Below are 19,069 nucleotides of genomic sequence, written 5' to 3'. Positions count from 1 at the left end.
AAGCGCATTAAGATTATATTTATATGTATATAATTGTTTATAGATTACTTGAAAAGGGCTGCAATGACAGCCGAAACGTTGTAAATTAAACTAATTATTTAAAATAAATTATTGCCAGTCTGGTCGACTTTAAAATTGGAGGAGAGATTTTCATTATTTATTACTGGCGACTCTTAAGGATTATCATTTATTTCTTATTTGTATTTAATATTTAATATTACAGAGCCTTGATATACTTCTTATAGTTTATATTGTTTACAAAAAGTTCATGTAGATAAATATATACGTATAAACAGTTCATATATAGACATAATTTTGAAATCTATAACACAATCCTGATTTAAACTTAACTTTTGTGTTAACAATATATAAATGCAATGATAAAACATCCATTTGCAAATAAATATCAAAATATTGTATTGTATGTTATTTTATAATTTAGTCAAGTTTTATGAAGATATATTTTAATATTTAATATATTTTTCCATAGTAAAAATTATACAGATATAAATCGCATAAAAATATCAAATATCAAGAATCATGTTGCGAATATCATACTTGCCGTATTTGCAAAATTCTTCATACACTTTTGTAAAAGAAAATCTCTATATTTAAGATAACTATTTAGTGAATTTAAATATAAAAAGACAAGAATATGCAGAGTATTCTAAAATTACCAAACCACCTGTTAATGGGAGATTTCTGAAATTATTTGGAGATGAAAATGTCGAGGAAAGTCATTTTTTTTAATATTCTCAATTTATGCCATCATATATTATTGGAGAGTTGGGTAATAATTAGTTAATTAGTTAAAAGTTAAGAAAAAAGTTGATAACTTTTAACTTAGTTTAGTTAATTTAAAATGTATTAAGTTTTAACTTTAACTAGTTATTTTTTACCTTAAACTTTATTAATTTTTTCCTAAATTAAATTTTTTTATCTCTGAATGCCATTATTGTTTTTTTATAGTTATATAAACGTATTATTTTTAAATTATAGTACCTACTATATTAATTTTTATGTTTATTTATCATCAATTGTAATTACCAAAAATATATTTCTGTATAAAAATCAAAATTTCTTTGTTATTTGTTATTTTTTATTATAAATTTTTAAAGAATTAACAAACAAAATTATAATTTAATATAAATAATATTTTTAAAAATTAACTTTTAATTTAACTTTAGTTAATTTAATCTTAACTTAATTTTAACTGAGTTAATTTTCTATTTATCCAACTTTTAAGTTAACTAAATTAAGTTAACTAAATTAAATTTATAAGCAACTAACTTTAATTTAACTCAGTTTTAGTTTTAAAAAATCATTAACTTACTCAACTTTGTATTTTTGTAACTAAGCCTTAAATTAAAATTCTAGTAAAGTAAACTCTAGCTGAAATTTACTGAAGAATGTGATTTTGTTAATATTTTGTTCATGCAACGTTTAACTTAACTAAATTAAATTTATAAGCAACTAACTTTAACTTAACTTATTTTAGTTTTAAAAAATCATTAACTTACCCAACTCTGTATTTTTGTAACTAATTGTAAGTCTTAAATTAAAATTCTAGTAAAGTAAACTCTAGCTGAAATTTACTGAAGAATGTGGTTTCGTTAATATTTTATTTCCACAAGGCTTAGTTTGCGAAAAAGTTTTTATTTTCAATCGCTTATACTAGAAAATTATATTGTTGTCTCGATTTTCACTGAGGAGAAACCATTTCCAAATAATCCCAAGAATCTGTCTGTTAAAGAGTTGTCCGGTTTTGACTTAAAGTGACGCGCAGGGAGATAAAATCGTCGACATTGTTATCGAATTTCGCTCGATATTGTTAGACATCGGGACGAGACGTTGTCTCTCGAAATATCGCAGAGAGACGTCGGGAAATGTCGTCGTTCGCGAGGTCAGTCCACCGGGCTTCCCGTGATGGAATTAGCCGAAGCGAGGGAAATAAGATATAGCGCTAGCAAGTAGAACATGATGCGACAGAAGCAACATGCATATTGCACGTAGATTAACGTGTGGATAAGTACAACTCGATACCATATAATCCCAATTGTGACTAGACATCTTTGTAAATTAAATATGATTTTTTAAATACCGTGAAAAATAAAATAATTTTTTAAATATGATAAAAAAATATGCATGATTAAAAATATTTCAAATTTTATATATTTATTGCAAAAAAATATTTCTGTCTAAATATAAAAAGATATATATTAATATCTTGTATTATTTCTTATGAAAAATATTATTTAAGAAATTAATAAAAATTAATGTTTTATTTTAACATAAATTCTCTCTTTCTCTCTAATAACAATAACAATAACAATAACAATAACAATAATAATAATAATAATTAGTAATAGTACAATAGTAACAGCAATAGTAATACTAAATAGCAATAATAATAATAATCGTAATAATAGTAGTATTAATAATAACAATAATAGTAATAATAATAGTAATAACAATAATAATAGCAATAATGATGATAATAATAAAATAACATTAAAAATTTTACACGATATATAATTTAACAATTTTTTAATATTTTATTTTATTATTTATGGCTGAGAGGAATGGAGTGTAGATCGTGTTTTTATTATTTATGTTTAATGATAAAATTTCGTTTAATTTTTAATTCCTAGCTGTGCGCGTTTTGCATGAGAGGTCGAAGTTATTTTCCTTGTTCTTTATAAAACTCCCTGAAAAGTAGTCGAGAAGTCGAAAGTCTGCCTGACAACAGTCCTCGAGCTCGAAAATAGATCGTTTTCGTAGCTTTCTGGGGATCCACGGCGTTGAAGAGTATTTTGTCATTTTGAAAGTATTAACACTGGCCAAAAAGTTACCGGTTAATTAACGCTTGTAAATGTTAATGTTGACCGGAAGCTGATTGAACAAATTGACAATATCAGGGAAATAAAAGAAAAGATTTGCTTTGAGAGAATTAGTCATATAATATAATCATCATTACTCAAATATACTGGATACTCTTATTTATTAATATATTATAATATATCATTGCCAATAAAGGTGTCAACATCCGAATATTTAAACTAAGAGTAAACAACTTTCGACTACAAGTAAACAAGTATTGCTGCTAAAATCAAGAAAAATAAGAAACATTTTGTAAATCCTGTGTAATTCCAAATTTATCTACCAAATACTACTCTGTTATATATTTGAATTATATAATTTTATTATTAATATTATTATATTATTATATTGTATATGTATATTGTATTATATGTATATATGTATATATGTGTACTTATATATACAGTATATATAAACATTATATATATATATATATATATATATACTATATATATATATATACTATATATATATATATATATACTATATATATATATATACACTATATATATATATACACTATATATAATATATATATATATACTATATATATATATAAACATTATATATACATATATATATATATTTATATTATATTATTATATATTATTATTTATTATATACATAATATTATATGTATATTATCATATATATTATATATTACTCTAATATTATATATTAAATATATTATAAATTATTATACATTTTATATTATACATATATTTTATCACTCTGTTATATGTATATTGTAATTTAATGAAAATAAGTAATGTAAATAAGAAAATGTGAGAGAAAAAAATGTGTTTGGACATTAAATATTTTCTTTAGAAAAATAGAAATATTCAAGTAACTATTAGACTCTTGTGATAGAATTTTACTTTGTCTATTTTAAAAATTATCGCCTGGTAATTATTTGATTACGCGTGAATAACCACTGTCTAACAATTATTGATTGAATAATTTTTATTATCTAATTATTATTATCTAATGATTATTATCTGAGTTATTACGTGTTGTATTGAAAGAGTTATAAACATCAACTTTATCGTGCATATATTATCTATAGACTTTGTAAACGTCAAATATAACTTATCAGATAAGATTTATTATAAGATTTAAATTTTTTGCGGTGAAAATTTAGTTTGCTTTGAACACAACAAATTTTAAAAAGAAATGCAATATAAGCACAAAATAAAAGATAATAATAGTATAAATATATGTATAATAAATATATAATAAATACATAAAATAAATATATAAATATTATATATATACCCAGAAAACACAATATATAAATGTTATATACTCAAGCATGTTACATGTAACGTATATGTTAGTTGTAATTTCCCACTCATAGATGTAACATTTTTAATATTACATATATTACATTGTAGTTATATCGTCATTATATCCCAAGATAGCACTGACTTATCAATACATCAATGTGCTATTTGGTATATAATTATAATATAACTACAATGTAATATATGTTATATTAAAATGTTACATCTATGAGTGGGAAATTACAATTAACATGGATGTTACATGTAACGTACACGTTATATTACCTGTTATATTCCGTTTTATTATAGCAATGTAACAATTATATATCGGTGTTTGCTGGGTATAAATATAAAATATAAATTCCATATTTCCATGTCAGAAAAAGCTCACACAAAAAATAGTTTTTGTAAGGCTTACAAATTGACGGGTAAATTCATCCAAGACAATCCCGATATTTTATTTATGAAGGCGAATAAGGGTAATATCACGGTTGCGATGAACAGAGATATGTACATGGACAAAATGTGTGATTTGCTGGCTGACCGGGATACTTATACTGTTGTTAAAAAAGATCCGACTAGGAACCTAATTAATCAATTACACGGAATTTTAATGAGATGGAAAACGAAGAATTACATTTCTTCAACAACATATAAATCCCTGAACTGCACGGACGGGGTTTTACCGAGAGCGTATGGTCTGCCGAAGGTGCATAAACCGAATTGCCCTTTACGTGTCATCGTGTCATCTAGGAATACACCTCTTTATTACTTGGCAAAATTTTTACATAAGATAATATATAAGGCAATTCCGAAACCTGATTCGGCTATTTCTGATAGTTTCCAATTAGTGAACAAATTAAATGGTTTATGTGTGGATAGTGATGTGAAGCTAGTTTCACTAGATGTTACATCATTGTTCACCAACGTACCATTGGATATGGCTATTGATAGTTTAATTAACAGATGGGGGTATATTGAAAAAGAGTGTATTATTCCACGAGATGAATTTTTATTGGCAATTCGTTTTATTATGAACTCGACTTATTTTATGTTTAATAATGTATGTTATCAACAGACTTTTGGCACGCCTATGGGTTCCCCCCTCTCACCGATTATTGCGGATATCACGTTGCAAGATTTGGAGAGTAGAGCGATTGCTGCGATTCCATTGTCATTTCCATTTTATTTTAGATATGTTGACGATATCGCGTTGGCGGCCCCACCCTCCATGCTTAAAATAGTTTTAAACACTTTCAATTCTTTCCATCCTAGATTGCAGTTCACCATGGAGGAGGGGGTTGACAACCGATTGAATTTTTTAGATGTCACCATTATTATAAATAATGGGAGCATTGAGTTTGATTTGTTTCATAAGCCGACGTATTCAGGTAGATATTTAAATTTTGAATCGCAGCATCCTCTCTGTCATAAAAAAGGCACCATTATCAGCCTCATAGATAGAGTTTTTTGGCTATCTCATCCGAAATTCCATAAAGGTAACTTTGAGTCTATGATTGGAGTTCTTTTGTCTAATAATTATCCTCTCAATTTGATATTTCATACATTATAAGCGCGGTTAAAAAAGTTGTTCTTCCGCTATAATAATAAGTTGCATAACAATAGAGCAAATGTATGCAATGACAAGATTCTAACGCAGAAAAAAGTTTCGTACTTTAATATTCCGTATATTAATAATGTATCGAAGAGAATCGAGGACATTACACGTGATTTGGATGTCATTCCATCATATACAGCAATTAACAGTCTCCGTAAATTCATTAAAGTACACAAGGATAAGTTACCAAGAGAACTCCATAATAATGTAGTTTATAAAATTGATTGTATAGATTGTGATGCGTCGTACGTAGGGCAGACGGGTAGATTGTTGAAAACTAGGATGAAAGAACATCGCAACAACATAAAAAGAAACGCGTCACAATTATCAGTCATATCGGAACATAGATTATTGAACCATGAATTTAATTGGGAGGATGTAAAAGTCTTAGACGAGGAGCCTTTTTTAGGTAAACGTTTGATATCCGAAATGATCCACATAAAACGTCAGAGGAATAGTTTAAATTTACATAGCGACACTGATAAATTAAACGAGAATCTTGATCTGTTAATAGAAAAATTTACCAAAATCTAGCTTTGTGATTTTACATAGCCGGGTTTTTTTGTTAGACTTTTGACATGAGTGCCGATTAGTTTAGTTGTTTTTATTTTTATTTTTATTTTCATATTTTATTTTTATATTTGTTTTTTGCGTATATATGTATCGACTGTGTCGAGGTAGAATACCGCACAGTCGTTAGAGTGATGTGTCACGTGTAGCATCGTCTTCTCTAGGTTTTTGCTGTCGGGGTGAGTGTTCTTCCCGGTTCTTAATTTTTAATTCTTGTGAATTGTTCTACGTTTAATTTATACCATGTTGATTAGTGTTGGTAAGGGAGTCACTGCTCGGCTTCCTTCCTGACGATGGTCACCGTTAGGGAGACACTCCGACGGCCGGACGGTTTGAATAGGGAGGAGAATGATATTTAATTTATTTGCGGATTGTATGTATACGAGTTTTATAATTTTCTGATTGTACCGATTATCTTCTATTTTTGTTTCTTTGTATTTTGCAGCTACTGAAGAAGACCCGAATTGGGTCGAAACGTTTAGAATTTAATAAATGAGTTTGACTTGAGATCTCATTTTAATTTAGTAATTTTGTGCATGTCATCCGCATAGGCTCCGATTGCCGTCGAGATTTTATTTTTATTGTAACACAATAATTCGAGCCGAGATTAATAGTTTTTTTATATTAAAATATAAATATTTAAAATTTTGAGAGAGAATATAATAGAATTTCTGCACACAAGATTTTTCACGAAATAAGCAATGTGTACTTAAAGTGCGATAATCAACTTTGTGAATAAAAACTCGGCGATACCTATCGATTTGCGATACACAGCTGGTCTTACGTAATATCACCCGCAGCGAGGAGATGTGGCAGATGGCACGTGCGCCTTTTCGTGATTATCATCTCCGAGATGACGTCATACGAATCGAGTCGGGAGCTCGTTTTAAACTTCTTCTACTGCATCTCGATTCCGGCCTTTTCTACATCGCAAGTCTAATAATCTCGTTCGGTCGGTGTCGGCGCGTTCCAATTATTTCCGGCCGAAAATTTTGGCATCCCAGTAGAAATGGTGGTAAATCTTGGCCAGGCGTGATAACGTAACAACGATTTGACGGTCGAAACCGCCACATCAGATTCACCAGATGTTTGCGATTGCAATTTATCTTAAAATATGTCTTTCATATTAAAAGCTCCGCGTCTTCCTTATCTATCTAATTATTATATGCACAATCTCTTTTTTATCAATGAACTTATAATTTTTTCAATGAAATCAGTTAACTAATTTATGTTTAACATTTTATTAACAATATTATCTCAGTCTTTGTATTACGTTTTTTAATTATTATTATGTTTTTTATTAATAATTTTTATATTATAGACATTATCTTTTTCTCTCTCTTTTTAAACATTAATTATATTTTTTAATTATAAATAATATTAAACAATATATTAGATAAAAATCAAATCTTATTTCAAAACAATTGTTATAAAATTATATTATTATTATGATTTTTTTATTATAATAATGATTTTTACTTTATAAGTATTACCTTTTTCTCTCTCTCTTTTTAAACATTAATTATATTTTTAATTATAAATAATATTAAACAATATTAAGTAAAAATAAAATCTTATTTCAAAATATTATTTATAATTAAGTATAATATATTTTTTTAATATTATTTATAATTAAAAAATATAATTAATGTTTAAAAAGAGAAAAAAGAGAGATAATACCTATAATATAAAAATTATCAGTAAGAAACCATAATAATAATTAAGAAACGTAATACAATGATTAAGATAATATTGTTTATTAAATGTTAAATGTAATTATTTAGGTCGGAACCCCTGAATAACTTGAAAAATATAAATTTTATGAAAAAAATGTTTTAAATAAAAATTGTAGAGTTTAAAAATCTATTTATTAGCTTTGTCAGTTTGACCTTTTGAGTTGCGTTTTTCAAGGTTATTTTAAAGTCAACTCGATTTTTTTTTTAATGGAACTACCCTAAGTATTTTATATAAATAGATTCTCTGTAACATTCTGTATAAATAATTATAACGGTAAAATTAGCCAAAATATTGAACAATTTACGGGATATATTTTATATCTTAATCTGATATGCCATGAGAGATATAAAATATGAAATATCTGCAAAGTATTTAATTTTCAATATCTTATTATTTTAATATTTTTATGCTTAATATTTTTATTAAAATAATTAGACAAATTAATTGATGCTAAGAAAATGCAAAGTTATTTTTTAAAAAAAGTATACAATTTATAACATGTGACTACATATTTTTTCTTAAAGAGAGATCGAATAAAATTTCTTTTACTTGCTAAAGCTTTCATTTGCGTGAATTACACAGCTATAACTTTTTTACAAATTGAATCTTTCCTTGAATTATAATTTCGTCCAACTTTTAATAATCTTACAAAAGAGATAACGTTTAACTCAACGTCCAAAAATCTCTCGATTATATTTAGACCGTATTACAAAGATTTATCTTCAACAGGATGGTCAGAACAAAAAAAGAAAGAAAAGGTAAGAGAAAAGAGATAAAAATTCTCATGGTACATTATCGCATACTTAACTGCGAATTTCGAGGTTTCAAGTCTCTCCCAAGAATCCTAAAATCATGCCTGTGAAAATTCCACGCTAAATGTAATTTTCTACTTGTCAGCTCGATTATATAAAAAAGGAAATTTTCTTCAGCTTTTTTTCATCTTTTTACCCTCATTTTTAATTATAATTTTTTTCAAATTAAATAAAATTTTTTATTTTTAAAATTAAATTAAATTAAATTAAATTTTTCATAATTAAAAAATACTAAAAGAGTAATATGTGCCTTGTGCACGATTTGTTTCCATAGCTACATCCGCGTTTAGCTCTTCACGCCTTCTTACGATTTAGATTTATATTTATATTACAGAGCCTGTTATTGAATCTTAGTTGTTTAAAAAATACTTTATTATTTAATTCATATTTTAATTAATACTTTTAATTGATGTTTTCAATTAGATACCAATACCAACAAAATAATACTTTATTATTTTATTTTAATATTGATACATAAGATCATCAAACAAAAACGGTCTTTTTTACGGCGTAATCGGAAAATAGCAATTGTTATATGTCATTACAAAGCATTATAATATATATTACACTGCAATATTGCTACAATATTGTATTGCAATATTTCTGCAAGCGGACATTTTACTGTTGTTGCAATATTGCAGTAATTTACAGCAACAAAGAAATATTTCTGCAATGTTGCAATCTTGCAAAGAAATATTTTTGCAATGTTGCTGTAATATTTCTGTGCCATATAAACATATACTTAAATTAAAATTGTGATACACTTCATTATTTTTTTGATATTGATATAACTGAAAAATATAACAGTCGCAATTTCTGGGTGTTTGCAAAATCTTAAACTTCCTTTGTTCGCTCGCGCAACTTGAGGATGCAACCAAAATTAAAATAACCGACTATAATAATCAGGTAATAACTGACAGACTCGTTAAAAGCTTCGTTAAGTTCAGCCTTGAACGAAATCGCGGATTCCTTGACGACGGAATAAACATATATACGTCAGAGAAAAGTTCTTTTTCCTTCATAGAAGCCAAGATCAAACCTTTTCCGACCATTGGCTCGTGTCCTAAAGATGTTGAGCATTTGTTTCATCACCTACGTTTATGACATATAAAACTACTGTGTATAGAGAATATCTCATCGTCTCTTCAGGTACTTATTGTTAGTAAGGCACCTTGGCGAAGTATTTGGCAGATAAGACTCATTCCTCTGATTTCTCTCGATCGCCCACTCTTCGTGATCGTATAACGAGATCACGGTCCGTTAACTTCAACTTTACCGTTTTTCATTTCGTTCGTCACGTGCCAACAAATCATAAATTTCAATCATCCGAAGACTATAAAATCGTAATAAATGATAAAAATATTTCTATAGTTGCTAAAAATATTTTATAATAAAAATAAGAAATAGTATAATATTATTTATAAATATTAAAAATAATAATAGAAATATTTTATAATAAAAATATTTTATGAAAATATATATTGAGCAATTATTTATTGCATAATTTATTATAAATATTATATTGCGAAACAACATTTTTTTAAACTCGTACCAGAGGAAAATCTTGAATTTTTCTTTCATCTGGCTGTCATAATGACAAGTATTAATCATTTGAAAAAAATATCTTCGTGGTAAATAACAGAAAAATGCGCACGGTAGAAAATAATATATTTTATAAATAATTTTCTAAATTCGTAACTAATAAAAAAGATACATGTTTTTTTTTAATCAAGTTCAAATAAATCACTGAATTATCAAATTGTCACTCGCACCGATATATATTTTAAATTATATATTCAAAGAATTGGGGGTAAAAGAGGAAACGGAGATAAATTATAAATTTATAATTTGTACAAATTACTTGTAAAATAAATTCTAATAAAAATTCTATAAAAATTTATCGTCTTCTCGTCTGTTTGTGACATTTGGCGATTTCTCTAACGGGTGAATGAACCGTTCAATAAAGATAACTTTATGCACAGTATTGCGAAACTTCCTGGGTGAGAATTCTGCGAAGGCGATCAGTCACGACGACCGGATGTCGAGGCCGTTCTGACTGAGGCTGCGCAGTGGTTCTCACTCGATTATAAGTGTGAACCGAGAGCTAAAGTTGCGAGAAAATACATCGCAAAGGTTCGTCTCGCACGAGTGGTGTGTGAACGAGCGGTTATATGTGTGCACCTTACTATTTTCAAGATACCAGAGCGCGTTCTTGACTCAGCTCGGTTTATTTCCGCGGAAAACGAGCGAACGTGGTCCAACGAACGTGAACAGAATTGTTACGTAACGATAATGCTCAGCATTGACACTGATCTCTCTGAATTTGAGCGTCATCAGGTGGAAATTAATTTTATATATATATATATACTATATATATATATATATATATATATATATATATACATATATGTATATATGTATACAGGTATGATTATCGAGAACTTGAATATTTTACATTTTATGTCAAAAAATTGTTAACTTCAAACCTTAATAACTCAAAAAGTATTTAAGAGAAAAATACTTTATTATAGTGTTTTGGAAAGCTCTCGAGGTGAGCTATAAGAATATATAAGGAAAAATAATAGGTTCCATTTGAGAAATTGAAGGTGACCTTCAAATAATTATACAAGGTCAAATCAACGACACCGTCTTAAGTTCCCATCAAAGTCAAAAAACTTTTATTAGAAACATTTTTTTGTATCTCTCATAGTTTTCGAAATATTTATCTGGGGCGATTAAAATAAATCACCCAGGTGGGGCGATTAAAATGAATCACACATGTATATAGGATGTCCTATTCTTTTAAGTACTTTATTAAGTATTTTAATGTTTTGGAAAGTTCTTGAGGTAAACTACAAGAATATGCAATGAAAAATAATAGGTCCCATTTAAAAAATTTAAAGTGACTTTCAGGTAACCTTCAAACGACTATCCAAGGTCAAATCTTTGCCAATATCTTACGTTCCCCTTAAAGCCATAGAACTTTTGTTTGAAACATTTTTCAATAAACTCATTGGTTTGCAAGATATAACACACTGTAAACTTTAAAATGCGATATACCCTATATATATATATTTATGTCATTAACGTTTTTAACAATTATTTTAATAATTTTTTATCATAAATGTTTATACATAATTATAAAAGAGAGAAAGAAAGAGATAATGAAAAAAATCAAATTGTTCGAAATAATTATGAATTAAATGCTTCCTGTAAAATTCTTGATATTATTTTCTAATTCAACACACACATATACGTACAATTTAATTCAATTTATACGCCACGTAATTTGTTAAGAGATTGTTATATAGTTAACTACAAGTTATGTAATCAAGTAACTACTTCATTTGTGAGAAACACGATCCGGATGTTTAGCTGAAATATCGCGAGCGCATTGTCTCTTTCTGATGCGCAGATAATTTTAACAATTTATCGTTCTGTTTTTCAAAATTTCAAAATAGACGGCTCGAGATGCTACGCCAGCAAATATGTATAACCTAACTCTTAACTTCCAAACAAATATTTGCTTATCGTAGATCTCGCTTAACCCTCACGGGAATTACGTATATATATGTATAATAGAAGTCGATATAGAAAATGTTGAATAAACTTGAACGATAAATTCTTCATTGAAATCTCAGTCAGGCTTCTGGCAAATATCTATTATACAATATAATTTTTTACATCAAATTTTACTCATTAAAAATTAAAGATTTGCGGAAAAAAATTAAAATTACAATTAAATTATTCCGATTCACATACAGAGTTTATTATTCCTTCGTTTTAATCCTCCATCAGCAGTCTGGATCCTTTAGGACACAATCAAACTTCCATTTTTTCAAATTGAGTTTAATATTTGCCTTTAAAATCAATTAGACATTGTAATAGAGATATTAACAAATAATTCAAAATTTTTTGAAATCTCGAACATAAAAATAACATCAGGTGAACTTAAAAAAGACTCAGTTTGCTGATGGCGTTAATAAAAAAACATGATCGCTGGCGGAGAGTTAATAATCGCCTCAATCGATTTTGATTTTCTATATCCAACAGCTTATTGATACAATCAAGCTTGGAATTAAATTTCTATCAAGGCTAGATTACACAATACATATGCATAGAAATTAATTACAAGACAGAGCTCCCCGAAGCTCCATATTTGTGAAAATCCTTTAACACCGCGAGATTATTAAATTTGCCCCGAAGGAAAGCTCCGTATCCTATCAGAGAAAGAGGGATGGGTCTTCTATGTACGAGACGTTTCATGCGTAACTGGGCCGATTAAACGATTATATCACGGAAATAATTACGGGAGGTCGAAGGGAGCAAAAGGTCCTCGATGATAAAAGGGAAAGGTTTTAATCCTCTCTGGATATTCCTTATTGACGTGTGATGAGGAGGAACGCAGTATATAGGTAGGTATGTGGGTAGTTTGGTATTGATCTGACTCGAAAGAGCGACCTTTAGTTCCTCCCTCTCTCTTCATCCCCCCCCTCCATCCCAGCTCTCGCGGGGGTGGAAACGAGAGAGTTCCGTCTGGCGCGACCTAGAGCAATCCAAAGGGGGCGCACAGCTGATTTCGTAACAGCACACCCGGAACATCCCGCCGTTCCCCCGGAAACCACCGAGTGACCTATATATTCCGATGAATGTCGGAACGCCGCGGAATCGAAACGCTCCGAAGATGAGAACTTGGGGTGATACTCTTGGCAGATTAAAGTAGGAAATTCTCGAGATTAGATCGAGTATACATTTAAAAATGTAATATTAATTAATGTATTTTTTCAAGCGCTATGACTCTATTTTTTTTCCCTTTTTCTCTCTTTTTTTAAAGACAAATACATATAATTGCATTTAAGAAAAAAATATGCAGTTGCATGTTATAAATTACATTTTTTTAAAGCAATTATCTGTTTTCTTCATATCAATTGCTTGGTCTCATTATTCCGTGTATAAAAGTATTAAGGTAAGATTACTGAAAACTTTATATTTTACAAGATATATTTTACATTTTATGTTAAAAAATTGTTAACTTTAAACCTTATAACTCAAAAAGTATTTAAAAGAAAGTGCTACATTAAGGTTGGAAAGTTTTCAAGATAAGATACAAGAATATGCAATGAAAAATAGTAGGTTCCATTTAAAAAATTTAAGGTGACTTTCAGGTGACCTTCAAACGACTATTCAAGGTCAAATCTCTGCCACCATCTTACGTTCCCTTTAAAGTCATACAACTTTTGTTTGAAACATTTTTCAATAAACTTATTGGTTTGCAAGATATAACACTGTAACTTTAAAATAGGACACTATATACAGGATGATTCATTTTAATTGTCCCAGGCAAACATTTCAAAAACTATGAGAGATACGAAAAAATGTTTCAAATTAAAGTTTTTTTAACTTCGAGGGGGACATAAAATGGCCATTTATTTGATCTTGTATCATCATTTAAAGGGCAATTGAAGGTTACCTTTAATTTCTCTTTTTTTTTTTTAAGATAAACGCATGTAATGTACGTCAGGATATTTTCAATTATTTCGGAAACATGACGTTTTACAAAAAAATGTTTCAAACAAAAGTTGTATGACTTTAAGAGAGATATAAGGTAATAGCAAAGATTTGACCTTGAATAGTCGTTTGACGGTCACATGAGAACCTTCAATTTCTTAAATGGAACCAATATTTTTTAATTGCATATTCTTGCAGCTTATTTCGAAAGCTTTCTAAAAATTATAATAAAATATTTTTCTCTTAAGTACTTTTTGAATTATTAAAGTTTGAAGTTAACCATTTTTCGACATAAAACAAAATATTTTGCAAAATATCCAGTTTTCAATAATTTTATCTTAATACTTTTATACATAAAATAATTATACAAATCAATTAGTGTAGAAAAAACACATGGTTGTTTTTAAGAAAAATACTTGTTTTGAAAACACTTATCTGTTTTCTTTAAGAGAAAAATACTTTGCTATAGTGTTTTAGAAAACTCTCGAGATAAGCTATAAGAATATACAATGAGAAAAATAGTAGGTTTCATTTAAGAAATTGAAGTTGACTTTCACATGACCTTTAAACGACTATTCAATGTCGAATAACATTTTTTTTTTTTTGTAAAACGTCATGTTTTCGAAATAATCGAGTGTCCCGACCTTTTTGTTACACCCTGTATACATACATATATGTTGTAAAATAGAAATAATCGTGAAAACTTTTTATGATTCTAGAAATAATACGCGTGTCTCGTCGAAACCACATACTAAACCGCAAAAAGTGCACTCAATGGAATGACGTGCTAGCTTATAGTTGGCTACAACTACATAGCTGTGATGTAACCTTGGACTTGATACGAACTGAAGAGCATCGGTCAGTCTATTTCACGATCGACGATAAAGTGTAAACGAGCTTTTCGGTACGATGTGTTTGCGACACTTCTTCTGGTATATCCGATATGTATCGAATTGGAAATTTTTCCAACACATAGTATTTTCTATGAATATTTTGTGTGTATGTATGTGTTTAACATGAAAAAGTATATTTTCTTGTAATAAGATATTTTTATATAACTATCTATAGGTGTTACAAAAATGCTTCTACAAACCTGAGATCGATAAGTGTCACATAAAAGAGAAAAAAAGATCAAACTTCATTGAAACTGTGTCTCTTTCAGATTAATTATAGATTTTAAAATTAAATTCATTTTTTTTTTTACGATACAAATTTTATTTGATACCATGACGTTTCGTCGTTAATTAATTCCACCATGCCTTTTTATATCAAAGAATTTTTTACTTTACAATATTCTATCTTTAATAAAAAAATATTCCGCTTCAGAAATGTTGGAAATGTTTAAATAGTCTTAAAATCTTTTATATACACAAATATATAAAATATATTCATATTTTGATTATTGAGTTCAATATTTCGAAGCATTGAATTCAAAACTTTTCAAAACATTGAAAAAGTCACTAAAATGTATTAGTAATAATAATAATTTTAAAGAAGGATAATAACACTCTAGAAATTAATAACAAAACAATAACAGATTTAGTCATAAAACTGTTATTTTATTAGCAATTAATTTTACATACTGTCAAAGTACTGAAAAAAATTTTGGTACGTTTAATTAATAATAATTAACACTATTAGACTATTGAATGTTTTTTACTTTAATATTTTGGGATTGAATACTTAACTAGGTCTACAATTAAGTCCACAATTATCAATATCTTTTTAATTAAACATCAATTAATTTATCAGTAAATTTTTTTTTGTTTTTTTCTGAAAATTAGAATATTAGAGTATCTGTAATTTTATCTTTATTCCATTCACCCATTATTCGCATGTAAATTAAAAAAGGAATGTTTACTATAATCTAAGAATACAGCTTTAAGATACTTAATACTAATTGATCTCGATGTATGATTGATATTTTAGAAAATTCAATTTTGATTGAAAATAGATAGTAAATATCAACGAAAATTTTTGAGCGACATTAATCCTATAAAAAAAGGCACGACACACGCATCATTATGAATATAATAATATAAAAATTAAATTTGCGCCAACTAAACATAAAAATAAAAATATTTTAATTTTAAAAGGAAGAAATTGGAAAAATTAAATTAAAAGATAAAATATATCTATTACATTGCAATATAATATCCATTGTAAAAAACTTATTGAAAATATGAATAATCAATACATATCATATAATGCATACCATATCTGCACATATCCTGAGTGTTATAAATAATAATAATATAAAGTATTATATAAAGTATTATAAATAATATTATTAATATTAATAATATTAATAATAATATAATAATAATAATAATATTCACTGCAGAAAAACTTGTTAAAAATATGAATAATCAATACATATCATATATAATGCATACCATATATGCATATATCCTGAAAAGTTTACAAATAATAATACTAATACTGATAATAATAATAATAATAATAATAATAATCAATGATAAGAATATTAGATCGACTCTCTTATTCTTAATAATAATAATAATAATAATAATAATAATAATAATAATAATAATAATAATAATATAAAATAATACAAAACACAAATACGTCAAATAAAAGAATTAAATTAATAAAAAAATTAGAATTAATATCAAACGTTATAAATTCATACAAAAATAAAAAATCAATACAGATATAAAAATAAAAATAATTTTAATGAAAAATCCTGAATTCGAGAATCGAACGAGGGGAGCAGATAATCCAGATGGCAACCGAAAAACTTTTTCCTCCTACGTCCCGCGGATGCGAAGGAACGGACGGAACGGCGAACGCGGGAGCAGTGGGGGTAACGAGGCGAGCGGCGATTGGCCGAGCCGGGAGGAGAGGCTCCCGACTCTGGACGGGCGAGCGGGTTCCTCGTCGCGTTACGTCGCGTCACTTCGTCGCAGACTCGCGCAGCGTGCGTTTCGTGTTGTCCGCAGATCCTCCCGAAAGTGCGCCTCCCGATCGCCCCTCGATCTCTCGTCGTCGTCGTACGTGCGTTGTCAAGGTGAGTCAGGACATATACATATATATATATATATATATATTTATCTCTTCAATTTTACTATACTTAATATAATATTACATATGCGTCACACAATATCCGGAAATACCGGAAGGAAGTTCGTCGACTACCGAATTCTTCTTTAGCTATTTAGGCAATGATTTGACTTTTATTTTTCAATTCGTCGAGATGTCTCGAGTTATATCGTCTCAGTTGATGATTCACGCAGGCGGACGAGAAATGATGTATTGTTTCACGTGAATACCGGTTTCGCCCGGTGTGTTCCGTTAGGCAGGTGCTCTCCTCTTCCCGGCTCGCTGAATCGCGGCGTGCAGTCTTTTGGGTTAGGATATGACGAAGGAATTGCATTGAAAGGAAGCCAGTTTCCGAAAATCACATATAATATCGATGATTGAACATTTTTCTTTTTTCGTTCATTGATCTCTTTAGTGAAAAATGCGACGAGAAATTTTTTTTTGCGTGACCTTGAAAAAAAGAAAAATTGGTTACCTCGCTTATTCCGAAGATCGCCATCATGAAGTTTCTATTTCGCCGAAATCGATCCGCTTGTAGTTGTTGCTTGGTGACGGCGAACCGAGATGAATTTCGGGAATAAAGGCGGGTTACGTAATGGGATAAGGATGACAATCGATAAAACGATAACGACTCCCCGAAATACTCAAGTCGATTTTTTATTTCGCAGATTGAGCAGAAAAGCTCATTATCTATAAGAATCATATAAGAAATTCTTACTGTATTTTATTATATATTTTTATTTATATGTATATATATATATATATATATATTTTGCTCTCTTTCTGTTGATCGAGAGAAATTTGCGGAGAGGAAACTTCGCGGACAACGATATAATGAAGCTCAATTTATTCGGACGCTCATTCTGAGAGTATGTTATATATAGGGTGTCCCCGAATCATCGCTATAATTATTCATTAATTTCTCTCTTGAAAGAACCTAATTTTCACTTAGTTTATTTTTCATCTTCTAAGAATAAATTGTAGATTAAAGGTTTTATTATAGATTAAAAATTTTATTTTAAAAAATATTTTATTAAAATAAAATCGAATTAATTATCCTCGAGTATATAATTAATTTCGGAAACGCGGAATATAAGATTTTTATATCTTCGTACATTTTCTCTCGAAGCAGGATCTCTTCGTTTCTTATTTTAGTTGCAATGTCATATTTATATGTATCCGCAAGGAAAAATATTTGCTCGTCGACCCTAGGTCAAAAAATTCAATAAATATACAGCAACGATAATTCCGGGCCGCCTTGAGATCTTCGGGCTGAAACTCGATATTCTACGTCAGTCTTTATCTGATTGATAAGGCTATACCTCAAAATACTGTGAATTGCGTAAGGCGCAATTCAGCGAATCAGGAAACGCCCCCCCCCCGGGAAGGATGAGTGATCGCGTTTGTTTCTCGCGACGACGATCAATGACGATATAGCGGCTCTTATGTCATCACGCCGAATCTTCCGGACTTCCTGGAGTGTCGCTATGAGATTTCGAGAAATGTCGGGAACGCGCGAAACGATTAACTGTATAAATGATAAGTGTGTGACAGCCGTCCTCGTCACGCTTCGAATCATAACAATGGCCTAAGACAGC

General features: G+C 28.6%; 1 protein-coding gene and 1 long non-coding RNA gene across 3 annotated transcripts in view; both read left to right on the top strand.

The window, feature by feature from the left end:
• Positions 1 to 6,461: 6,461 nt before the first annotated feature.
• Positions 6,462 to 15,453, top strand: LOC146723699 (uncharacterized). 2 transcript variants are annotated; one of them, XR_014924430.1, is made up of 3 exons: positions 6,462 to 6,530; positions 6,606 to 6,724; positions 15,128 to 15,453. It is a non-coding gene; the product is annotated as an uncharacterized LOC146723699 (long non-coding RNA). The 2 variants fall into 2 exon arrangements; XR_014924429.1 differs by lacking the exon at positions 15,128 to 15,453 and adding an exon at positions 6,797 to 6,858.
• A 1,865-nt stretch (positions 15,454 to 17,318) lies between these two features.
• Argk1 (Arginine kinase 1) overlaps positions 17,319 to 19,069 on the top strand; it is a 30,901-nt gene continuing 29,150 nt past the window's right edge. The window contains exon 1 of the mRNA XM_085481333.1: positions 17,319 to 17,439. The gene's annotated coding sequence lies outside the window, so the exon portion shown is untranslated. The remainder of the gene's footprint in view (positions 17,440 to 19,069) is intronic.

The sequence above is a fragment of the Nylanderia fulva genome, unplaced genomic scaffold (genome assembly GCF_048542155.1).
Source record: "Nylanderia fulva isolate GAGA-0341 unplaced genomic scaffold, ASM4854215v1 Scaffold174, whole genome shotgun sequence".
Lineage (NCBI taxonomy): Eukaryota > Metazoa > Arthropoda > Insecta > Hymenoptera > Formicidae > Nylanderia > Nylanderia fulva.
This window is presented reverse-complemented; position numbering and strand designations above follow the sequence as displayed.